General features: G+C 47.7%; 1 long non-coding RNA gene across 1 annotated transcript in view; it reads right to left on the minus strand.

Annotated features, from left to right (window-relative positions):
- LOC144145541 (uncharacterized) overlaps positions 1 to 10457 on the minus strand; it is a 57403-nt gene extending 46946 nt beyond the window's left edge. The window contains exon 1 of the long non-coding RNA XR_013317522.1: positions 10348 to 10457. This is a non-coding gene — a long non-coding RNA (uncharacterized LOC144145541). The remainder of the gene's footprint in view (positions 1 to 10347) is intronic.
- Positions 10458 to 11588: the final 1131 nt, after the last annotated feature.

Here is an 11588-nt window from a genome sequence, read left to right on the forward strand (position 1 = left end):
GGGCGCGTAACCCTGCACCACCTTGAGCTTGTACCTCTTATTGAGCCTAATTACAAGACCTGCTGCCATTTCGTTAATGCTATAGTGTTATTCTATGTTGCCAGCTATGCTTTTATTGACTAGAAATCCAACTCCCAGTTCTCTTCTGTCCTCTAGACCACGGTAACATCGGACGTGTCCATTTTAAGGCAAAGCTTTTTACCTCTACCCCCCAAGGGTTCTTTCGCGACCGTTGGTGTCACCAGAAAACTCCAGCGAACAAATAAAATAATTTACTGGAACCGCCGGGAATCGAACCTGGAATTAATTGACTAACAAAGCGAGAGCCCGTTGTCTTACCGATTTAGCTACGAGCCCACGGTAAGACGGGGAAAACAGGTGGTGTACTCAGCAAGCACATCTACGGGTTTACCCCCTGCGTTCTTGCTGAATGCCACGTGAAAGTGTCAAGCGACCACTCACGCCCGTCTAGCGGCCCTGTGCGCACCTTTCTCACGTGCTAAGAGTTACAAAAATTAAAGGAAGCCCACACCAATGCATGTCATCTCACTTCTAGTACGCCAATGTGCTAAAGCCTCCAGTGTTCACGTAAACAGTCACAGCTCCTTATCGTCCGCCCTCACGCCAAATCAAGGAATACATTCAAATACTCCTTGATGGCCAGGCCATCACTCCAAGCCCGAGCATCAAGATCCTGGGCCTACATCTCCAGGCTAACACCAAGAGTGAGGTCTCCTTGCAGCGCCTCAAAAACAGCAATAATCAAATCATACACATGATCAGGCGAGTTACCACCAAGAAGCGAGGCCTAAAGGAATCCGGTACCTTTCGATTAATTGAAGCTCTTGTCCTCTCGAGAGTGACTTACGTCAACACCCTGTCTTCTTCTCAACAAGGAAGACATAGAGATGCTTTATGTAAAGATTACAAAGGTGGTCGAGCAGGCCATTGGTCTTCTCATGAGTGCGTCTACACAGAGGCTGCTTAGCACGGGGCTCCACAACACGGTGGAAGAGCTGATAAAAGGCCATCTTTCTAACCAGAAGGTCCGACTCAGAACTGCGGTGGGTAACCGCATGCTTCACCAGATTGGCTGGGCAGCCCAGAATGTCACTCCGCTTGACGTACTCCCAGACTCTTGGCGACTAAAACTAAAGATGCTCCCTTTGCTTAGAAATATGAACCCCTCACATAACGAGGGTCACCGAAAAGCATGGGCTCAAGCTCTAAACACCACCGTCGGTGGGGATCATGCAGTTATCTACACAGACGCCTCCAAACATCGAGGGCCGCAATACGCCATCATCGTGGCTACCTCCAGAACCAACCTCCTTGCGTGTACCTCGCTTAGGACCAAAGAAAAGACGGCAGCAGAAGAGGCAGCCATCAGCCTGGCTCTCACTCAACCAGGGGTTCGGAGGGTAGTCACCGATTCCCAACAAGCCTACTGGAATTACCAGTCGGGCTGGGTGTCCTGAATTGCACTGCTCGTGCTAAAAAATCACTCCCCAAACGGTTCCATTCAGCTCATCCGGACACCCCCTCACGCTTCAATGGAGGGCAACAAATACGCCCACCCAACAAGCCTGTGGTTTTTGTTATAAAAAAAGTTTCCACTCTTGTGCTACACAAATACAACTCAACCAAACACCGTTCATGCATCATGGATTGATTTAACCTTACGAAGAATATCTATTTGAGGTAATAAATGGTGTGGTTAAGTGCATTTCACTTTTCTCTGGTTTTACTATCTGTAGAGCGATGTGAGTGAATTTAAGTGACGTCGCATGGGTAATCGTTATGGGTGCCGTTTACAGCTTTGCTTTCCAACCACATTCACGGGGTGGATTGGCGCGATTTTTTTTTCAGCACCGAAAAGGCTTCGCCTGCTCTCCTACCCTCGCTAAGCACTATTACATCCCATTTATTGCCGTCTAATTCCTCGAACAACACCTCGAGGCTTGCTTCGCTAGATAAGGTTCGCGCGCTAAACGTCCAGGTTCAGATTCCTATGGCGGCCTGTCCGGATCCAGGGATTCTTAGCACCCTCTGCTGCATCACAAGTCTGCCCGCCGCCGTGGTCAGTTGCTTTGCAGCCGCTGGGGACTGAGGGCCGAGGGTTAATTGGCGTATTCATGGGAAGTTGTCGCCGTTACTACACCAAGGTGGCCAATCCTGCTCTGGTGAGGGAGTGCATTGCCGGCAGTGGTCTCCGGGGTCAGGCCGCACCCCAAGCCCCTTTGTGCAATTCCATCAATACGCCGATTTTGTTTTTAATCCGGTGGGAATTGTCCGGCACCGGGATTCGAACCACGGTCCTTCTGCACGCGAGGCGGTTGTTCTACCTCTACGCCATCGCTGCAACTCGCTATTTATATATATAAATATAAATACTTACACATATATATATATATATATATATTTATATATTGGAATGAACACCAAAAAGTGCACTCTTTACTAGTGGCTTGGTGCTGATGTGCTGAGATTGCACCTCGTGGAAAGGTTTCGCTGAAGAATTTGCTCCGTTTTTTGCTTCCCTAAGAAGAATAGGTATGTGCGCAGCCAGCTGAGAACAAAGCCGCGGTTGGCAACGCCCGGTCGGTCTTTGGCACCGCAAGACGACACAACAGCCTAGCAGCGGGTGTGACTATACACGCCACCAGATTTTTTTTTGGATGTTGTAGTACCATGATTCGCTTACGGCGTAGCAGACTTAACTGCAAAGGAGAAGGCACCCAACAATGACGAACTATCGCCTACAGCGCAGCAGACCATCATTTTCTCCTGTACACTCAGGCAAGGCGTCCCCTCTATCTCTGTCGGTATCGAGGATCACGATGGTAAACATGGGCTGCCATATTAACCAGTTATATCGAGGACGTCGTCGACGTTTGCAAGTGCGTACACCGAGCAATGTGCAAGGCCGAAAGAACAATAATGTTTTTAAGGGAATTTAGAACGACGCTTTTTATTGTTGGTGGGGAAAATACGCAGCCTGTAAGCAACGTCATCAACTGGTGTCGAAGCTATGACGACCTCCGTAAGTAACCCCTTCTCACCCGCCGAATCTCTTTCCTTGAAGAACCAAGACGTGTTTGGCTGTTGCCATTGGCTGCTTCCTCGATGCTCCCTTTTTTCTCCACACATCCAGAAGTTAGTATGAGGAAATGTTATGCGTCAGCTGTCTCTACTTGCCTGGGACCAATACCCATCTTACCTGGTTCCTCAACCCATCTTACCTGGTGATCGAAGGGCAGGTTGCTGCACCCACGCCATCAGCAGTTCAGCCAACATTTGTATCTGTGCTTGATCTTTCACAAGCGGCCGCGGCTGTCGCACCATAACCTACCGCCTTTTGAACAAATTATGTTTCAGCCGCAAGACCACCGCTGCACCCGATCTGAACACGTGAATTGAGATGGGCGAGTTTGTGCATGGTACTACTGAGCTGATCATTCTGATCCTTCGGGTGTTCAGTGGAGAAGCTGGTGGCACCTTATCCGCGGCTGCCACATCGGACTCCAATTTGCAGGCGTGCAACACAGCCACCAAATCTGTCTTCTTGCGTTGTTCCAGGACATGTGGCGCGTTTCTGCCACTGCCATCTCCCACCTCCTGGTGTCGTCTGCTCATTTTCATCCTTTAAATTACACCCACCCTTTGTTCCCTCTAATTCCAGCCCAACCCCCAATCTTTACTCTGTTGGCTATTCCACATCGGCGCCTTTAAACCGGCACTCACATTCGCGGCGTCACCGCTGTTTCCTGGATGCATCCTTGTCTCAACCCAACAGTGCAATGAAACAAGCGGTCGCTATTGGGCTGGCAAAAACTTCGCTACTTTTTAGTGCTCAAGTCGTCGTGTTGTGCCTAGCAATGTAATATAAGTTACAGTATATGATCCCGCATTTACCCTTACCAATACGCGAAAGCTTGTAGTTCCGTTACAAAAGACATTCTGTCCACATTTTTGGGACTGCGAGAACACAACACCCTAAACGAGTGGTCACGTGCTGCGAATGACCTACACTCAAGAAAGCCGTCTTAGACATTGAGGTAACAGGTTTGCCTTGATGCCCGCACGATATGACGCTCGTTTAGCACTTCTTGTGGCACCATCATGAAATCATTCACTGTGGTCCCACTTAAGTTCAACAACTCCCGCTTGTCGCTGAGATAACCGAACTTATTACAAAACTTGTTGCGGCTGATGATAATGCTGTGAACCATGCATTGTAATTGTTTGACGATGTTACTGCTTTTACCGCACGGCGGCGCCTGGCTGAGTTATCGGTGTGCCAATTGAAGCACGTGTTCACTGACTATTTTGTATGCCGCACTTGTTATCTCTTATGATAAGTACAGAGTTGTCACGTAGCGTGACCACCCCAGAATATTGTTTATTCTGAGGTGTAGTCGGAAGATATTTATCTGCGGAAGATAAATACCCGCCGAGCCGACACCCCGGCAATCCATTCTGACGACACTCGTCTGAGCACGTCACTTTGTTGACTGCTGCTTCGCCGCATTTGCATTCTTGGAGTTGTTAGAGGAGCACAACCTCGCCCCAAACAACTTGTTTTTACTTCAAGACAACTGTGTTGCCTTTGTTTTCGTTGCGTCTGGTGAAGGTGTGGAGTACTCACCCTTTGTGCACCCTACGCCATCTGAATGCCGACCTGAAGTCACCGACTCCAAGGTTGGCAGGCCGAGTTTGGTCTGATACAAGAACAAACCATGAGAAAAACAACTTCAATCGGCAAGATGGTGCAACAAGCCACTCCTCCCATCGCCCTGCAACAGCCCCGCGAACCACCATCGTTCTGTGGATCCCCCGGTAAGCACCCTGAGGACTGGTTTCAGAAAGTGGAGTGCATCCGGATCTTCACCACGTGGCATGACGAAGAAGCCTTCCATCATGCTTTCGGCTATTTAGAAAATACAGCCCGAATGTGGCTCGACAACCATGAAAGTTACCTAACCGACTCGACTCTCTTCAAAAGCGAGTTTCCTAAACCATTTGCCACCATCGTGCAGAAATAACGACCAATACGTTTGCGGAAAACGCGCAATCAACAACCCAAGAAAGGTTCGTGATCTTCCTTATGGAAATAAAGCGACTGACTGCGCGGACCCAGAAATGACGGAAGTAAAGAAACATAGTTTCTGATGCGAGGATTGAAGCAAGAACTCTTTGCTGGCCTTGTCCGCAGCCCCCTAAAAGGGTGACCGAATCATGGCTAAGAATGCTGCATTCACGAAGACACTTAAAATTCGTTTGAGGCAGTATGACAGCCCGATCAATGTGCTAGTTTCGCAGACGATCGGTGTCGGAACTCTTAGCTCCGGTGCACTACGTAGGACAATGCGCGCAGTCGTCATGGAGGAGTATCGGAAAATTTCTCGCACGACGCCGCAATCTCAAGTCGCTTTACTGACTTGAGAGGTTCAACAAGCTCTAGGGGCTTCTACGCCTCCGAAGCACCCCGGGAGTCACAAGCTATGATCTACTTCGAAGCTGTTCGGCGACACCAGCCTCCTACAACCCGTCTCAACGAGTACCCGCAGTACCACCGTTCATTGTCATCAGCCTGACCATCTGTAGTCCAAAACCAGACGCCGAGGAAGACAGAAGTCCGACAAATTCCCGATAATCGTCTGGTGTGCTACCACTCCAAAGAAGCAGACCACATCTATCATCACTGCCCTTACAAGAGAATGGGGCTGCCTGGTTTCTCCATCGATGCTGCTCGCAGTCTCCCTGGACAACGGCCACGTGAGATCGGCGAGTGTCTATCTGAAAACTTCCGCGGCACAGCCCGTTTCAACCGTTCACAGTCGCCCTACCCATACCAGTCGCCGAACTGCCGTAGCAATGGCCACTTCGCCTAGGGATGGTCCCCCAGCCCATACGGTAGGAAATAAAAGGAGCAACTTCTGGAGGTGAAGTTCCAAATCTGCGGGAAAATGAAAACCCTCCAACGACGCAAGGATACACCGAACACCGTGATTCAAGATATGCCATCACCCGACTATCCGATCTAACCCTGACGTGACTCACGAACACGACGAAAGCCACGCGGTGCGACGCGTACCAGACATGACTGAGCCTGCTGGTTGGAAGATGACGACAACGACGACGCATTGTTCCGGATCGTCAACACGGACAGGCCGAGATACGATGCCCCGACGCAACCAGCACTCGATGAAGGCCGCGTCCGACGTACAGTTGTCTATTGATGGCTTTGACGTGGTCGCCCTCATCCACACCGGAGCCCACTACTCCGTAAGGAGCTGGTCATTCTTGTCTAAGCTGAAAAAAGTCACAACTTGATGAGACTGTCAGCATGTACGCACAGTAGGAGGCCATCTTGTAACGCCAACTGGAACGTGCACATCGCGCGTCATTATCTACTCCGCGACACACACTGCTGTGTTCGTCATTGTGCCTAACTGCTAACTCAACGAATTTGTTCGAATGGACTTTCTGATGGACAACGGTATAAAATTGATCTAGAGACCAAGTCTGTAACTTTCTCCTCCGGTCACTCCATGAAGCCGCAGCCGAACCGCGAACACCGTGCTGCTGTAAGGATTGTCGATGACCATGTCACCCTGTTACCCCGTGCAAGCTTGATGACCGCTGTCTACTGTGAAGATGCTGATCCCGCTGTGGGCGCTATCATAGAAAGTGACCAAAGGTTCCTTCTTAACCACGGTATCTCTGTCGCAAGAGGCATTGCACGTTTTAAGCAACGCCAATCCTACGTTTTCTTGATTAATTTCTCCGAGGAGTACCAGCGTTTATACAAGGGGGCTGCAATTGCGTTCCTAGAAATAACGCAACAAGCAAGTGACGTGATCGTGGTTGCCGACTTCGCACACGAACCCGAAGATACCTTCAAGCTTCCGCATCTTTTCGACGTGAATACGGCACTACCGCAGGAAGAACGGAACAAAATATTGGCTTTGCAGCGTCGCTACAACGAGACACCTCTAGGGAAGCACTGAATCATAACCTAAGATGGAGCACGGCCTACCCGACAGTCACCAAAACCCGTGCTTTAAGACGAGCGGGATACCACCCGCACAAAAGAGGGAGACATGCTCAGCGAAGACATTATACAGCCATCGTAAAGCACCTGGGCTAAGCCGTTCGTACTCGTGAAGAAAAAAACGGCACAATAACGTTTTGCATGCACTACCGGCGAATGAACAAATTCAGCAAAAGGATGTGTACCCTTTGCCAGGTATTGACGATACCCTCGAGCACCTCTGCCACGCGAATTACTTCTCATTGGTGGATCTGAAGACCGGCTACTGGCAAATAAAAGTGGGCAAGAGAGACTGAGAAAGACTACATTTATAACCCCGGACGGCGTACACGTGTTCAAGGTGATGCTGTTTTGGTTGTGCACAGCGCCAGCAACGATTCAAAGAGTCATGGACACGGTGCTAGCTGGCCTGATGTGGCACCCCTGTCTAGTATACCTCGACGACGTTGTGATGTTCACCCGGACATTCGACGAACACCTTGCAAATTTGGAGTCCACTCGAGGCCATTCGTACGTCGGGGTTAAAGCTGAAACCTTGGAAGTGCCGATTCCCGTACGAGGAGCTGAAGTTTCTTGGCCACGTCGTCAACGCCATGGGAGTTCTGCCTGTCCCGTAAAACGTCAACCATTGCGAACTTCCCAATACCTAAAGACAAGAAAGGGAGTGCGAGGATTTCTGGAATTGTGCGCATACAAACGGCGGTTCGCCGCAAACTTCGCACGCATTGCATAACCATTCACGTGCTTCAAGAAAAATAGCTTTCCTTTGATCATGAAAAACACCGAAGAAAAAACATTCTGTGAGCTTTAACAACCCCTCCAAATCCCACCCGTGCTCGCTCATTTCGACGAAAACACCAAAACGGAAATGCACACGGACCCCAGTGATGTAGGCTTAGGTACCGTCCTCTTGCAAAAGCGAAACGTTTGCGACAAGTAATCGCCTATGCCAGACGTGGTCTGTGCAGCCTCTAAAAATAGTGCCTGGAAATTGGATTGCTCATTTCAATATTTCGCCCATAACTATATGGTAGACCCATCAATGTTTTGACACACCACCATGCGCTGTGCTGGCTCGCGAACTCGAAGCATCCCTCTGGCTGTCTTGGGCGGTGGAGCTTGCTTCTGCAATAAATGTTGTGTTCCGTCGACGCGGAACTTAAGACTTCGGACGAAGTTCTTCCGTATGTAATGTTTTCGTACATCACGGCTATCAATGAAACTGCGCACATCAAAGTGTTCCAGCTCATCTACAGAAGACGGCCAACTGCGATGCTTGACGCCATGCTTCCCCACGTAGATAAGGACGACCTCAACGCCCATGACCAAGGATATTGTCAGCTCGCACGAGTGCGCAGAAAGGACCAGCTGCTGCTGGATGCCGTGCACTACAACCTCCGACGCGAGCAGCGAAGTACCGCCCAGGAGATAGTGTGTGGGTTTGGACTCCCATCCGACGACGTGGACTCAGTGAGAAGCCTTTGCGACGGTATTTAAGAGCTTACCGGATTCTACAACGTGTTGGCCAACTTACCCACGAAATGATGTACTATGGTGATTCTGGAACATCACGACGACGCAAACGGCCCGTAGTCGTCCACGAGGTTCATCTAAAACCTTGCTACGTCAGATGACGGACTTTGTGTGTTGTTTTTTCGGACTACCATTTTGTGTAAACATCAGGTCGATGCACTCTTAGAGTGCGGGTAATGTTACGAACTATGCAGTGGATTTGTTTATTTGTAGTTTTAATTTTACCAGGTAGCTGCGCCTGGCTATGCTATTTGCGCCACGTGAAGCGTGTGTTAATTGATGACTTTGTATTCCACACTTGTTATCTCTTTTGATAGAGAGAGTGTTTCGAAGAAACGTCACTAGACGTGAATAATCGTGTTTGATCTGCAGTGCTCTCTATGTAATTCGAGTGTTCTAGAAAACCCGCGCTGAAAGATAAATACCCACAGAGCACACGCCACGGCATTACATTCGCCGACACTCGTCTGCGCCCGTCACTTTGTTGACTGCTGCTTTGCTACCTGCGTATTCTTTTAGTTGTTAGAGGACCACAATTTCGCTCAAATAAACTTCTGTTTTCTTTAAAACAACGGCGTCGTCTCTTGCTTTGTGACAATATAAACATTCCGCCTACCTCCTCCTGGCTTTTTTCCACCTCCTGTAACTGTCTCCCGGTTGCCATGGACTCTGCTGAGTAAGTTTATCCTTTTTTATACACAAGTTTCGATGTCAATGCAGCTAGATTCATATACTCTCTCTAAAGTATTTTAACACGCAAATACTTTTCCCGAGCAATCTGTCCTGTCTAGTGTTAAACGCTCGCATTGTCATTTGGTTACGTTTTTTTGTGTGTATTGTGAATAAGAGTATGAGGGTGCACGTTAGAGACAAGCATGGCGAATAGCAGGAAAGTGTCCAGCGTGTTCGTGGTTAGATGCATGTCTTGCAGTGGTACGTTTGTTATTCTTGCAGCTGCACTTCATAGACTGAATTTTTAAGGTTTTCCTATGCGTGCAACAAACATAGTAAAACAATAAACTCGAAGAGTTTTGTGTGTATGTAGCCTTTCTGCTTTTTCCCCTGTACAAACGTTGCGAAGGTTGTGGTTAATGCATTTTTTGCTGTTTTTGGTCGCGGTAAACGGCTCATATACCAATCCACTCAGTATTGCCCCTAAGGTGTTGAGGGTATCTCAAATAAAAAATAATTAAACTAAGAGATTACACCACAACTGGCCACACCGGCATTTAATGAAAAGCATCTGCAACGTTGTATCCGAGTCTCCTGGAGACGACCCAACCGCCCATGGCTTTGTTAGGTAAGTCCGAATGAATTTTCTTGTTGGTTTCTCTTTGTCAAGCTCACAGAAGGGCTACATAAATTCTTGAGCACCTGAGCAACTCCGCCTAAATCAAAGCCCTTTTATTTGCAACCACTTCTCAAATAGCTTCCTTTATCCTGAACAGTGTTTAACTGTTTAAAGGCGCGACATGATATGATAATTTCGCTTGTGAGTTTGTACTTCTAGATTAGTAATAATTACCGTGCCATCAGAGCAGAAATAAATATAGAAATGTGCTCGGTACGTCACCTATCAACTGGTAGAATATGATTGCTGTAAGCAACTCTAACGAAGTGAGTACGTCAGCCATAGCAATAGGTAATAAATTGGCTCGAGAAGCAGGAACTGAGACTTACGATATAATGGGTTTCTGTTTTGGCCACTGGAGATAAGTTCCTAGTTATTTAAACCGAAATAATTCACCGGAACTTACCCCGCTCGCACGTTAGAGACAAGCATGGCGAATAGCAGGAAAGTGTCCAGCGTGTTCGTGGTTAGATGCATGTCTTGCAGTGGTACGTTTGTTATTCTTGCAGCTGCACTTCATAGACTGAATTTTTAAGGTTTTCCTATGCGTGCAACAAACATAGTAAAACAATAAACTCGAAGAGTTTTGTGAGAAACAGAACAATACCCAAGTCCTTTTCGAATGCACAGAGCGCAGTTTTGACGCATTTGAATTGATGGCGATATCACAAATGCATCAACTCTGAATACAGTCATCCTTGATGGCCTTCAAAACATTTTGTTAGGAGCAAACATACGTAGTACAAGCGTTCGCTCAGCGTACATTTTCAATGTACCTACACTTGTTAATGGTCCCTCGAAAAAACTCTTTGCGGCACGAAGGATACAATTAACGCCGTAGTGTTGAATTCAAGAAACAGTCCTGTTCTGACAAAATATCCTGTCACTTGAGAAATCTCTATAATAAAAAATGCATCGTATAACAAAGAGTGATCCTATACCTAACGTTGGGCATGCCGGAGTAAAGGAACATATGACTGGGCGGGTAATATTGCCACCGCGAAACGAACTTGTAGCTGATGCAAAAAACAAAATAAACGTACTTCAACGAAGACGAGATGCGGCTATTACGGGCGCCTCCATTTATCTTATCTTGTCTTCGTCACGACTGTTTAACGCCACGTTTTCTTTTTTCTTCAAGTATGAACCAACTCGCTCAGCGACACGTTTTGCTGCAGCTGACAAGTCGGTGCACCGATTCACCACGAATGTTACGTTTTCATAGGCAGGCTCAAAAACATTTCCAAGCTCTTCCAACAACCTCTTACATGGAATAATGATGAAATTAATAAAATAACAGTCTTTAAGAAGTTTCCCCCCGCATATTGACATTGTTGTTGATTAGCAGTCTGTCCTGGAGATTAGTAGGCAGAAGCGTCCTGGAAAAAGTACGCTTTACTTCCTTTTTTCTTAGCTTTAAAACCAGCCGGTTTAATTTTTTCACTTATATAGAAACACACCATTCTTTACGTGTTTGTTGGACTGTGTTCAAATAGACGGCCACTAAAACGTTTCAATCCAAGCCAATGACAAAACTAAGGCCAGAGTATGATAAAACGGCGGCCCTTGACACAGACGACCTTGATATGAGCCACATAGACGCTAGCACTAGATTCCTCTATAGAGTATATTGTCACGAAGACAAGG

Source organism: Haemaphysalis longicornis, unplaced genomic scaffold (genome assembly GCF_048455015.1).
Source record: "Haemaphysalis longicornis isolate Haplotype H1 unplaced genomic scaffold, Haemaphysalis longicornis Haplotype H1 scaffold_7, whole genome shotgun sequence".
Classification (NCBI taxonomy): Eukaryota; Metazoa; Arthropoda; class Arachnida; order Ixodida; family Ixodidae; genus Haemaphysalis; species Haemaphysalis longicornis.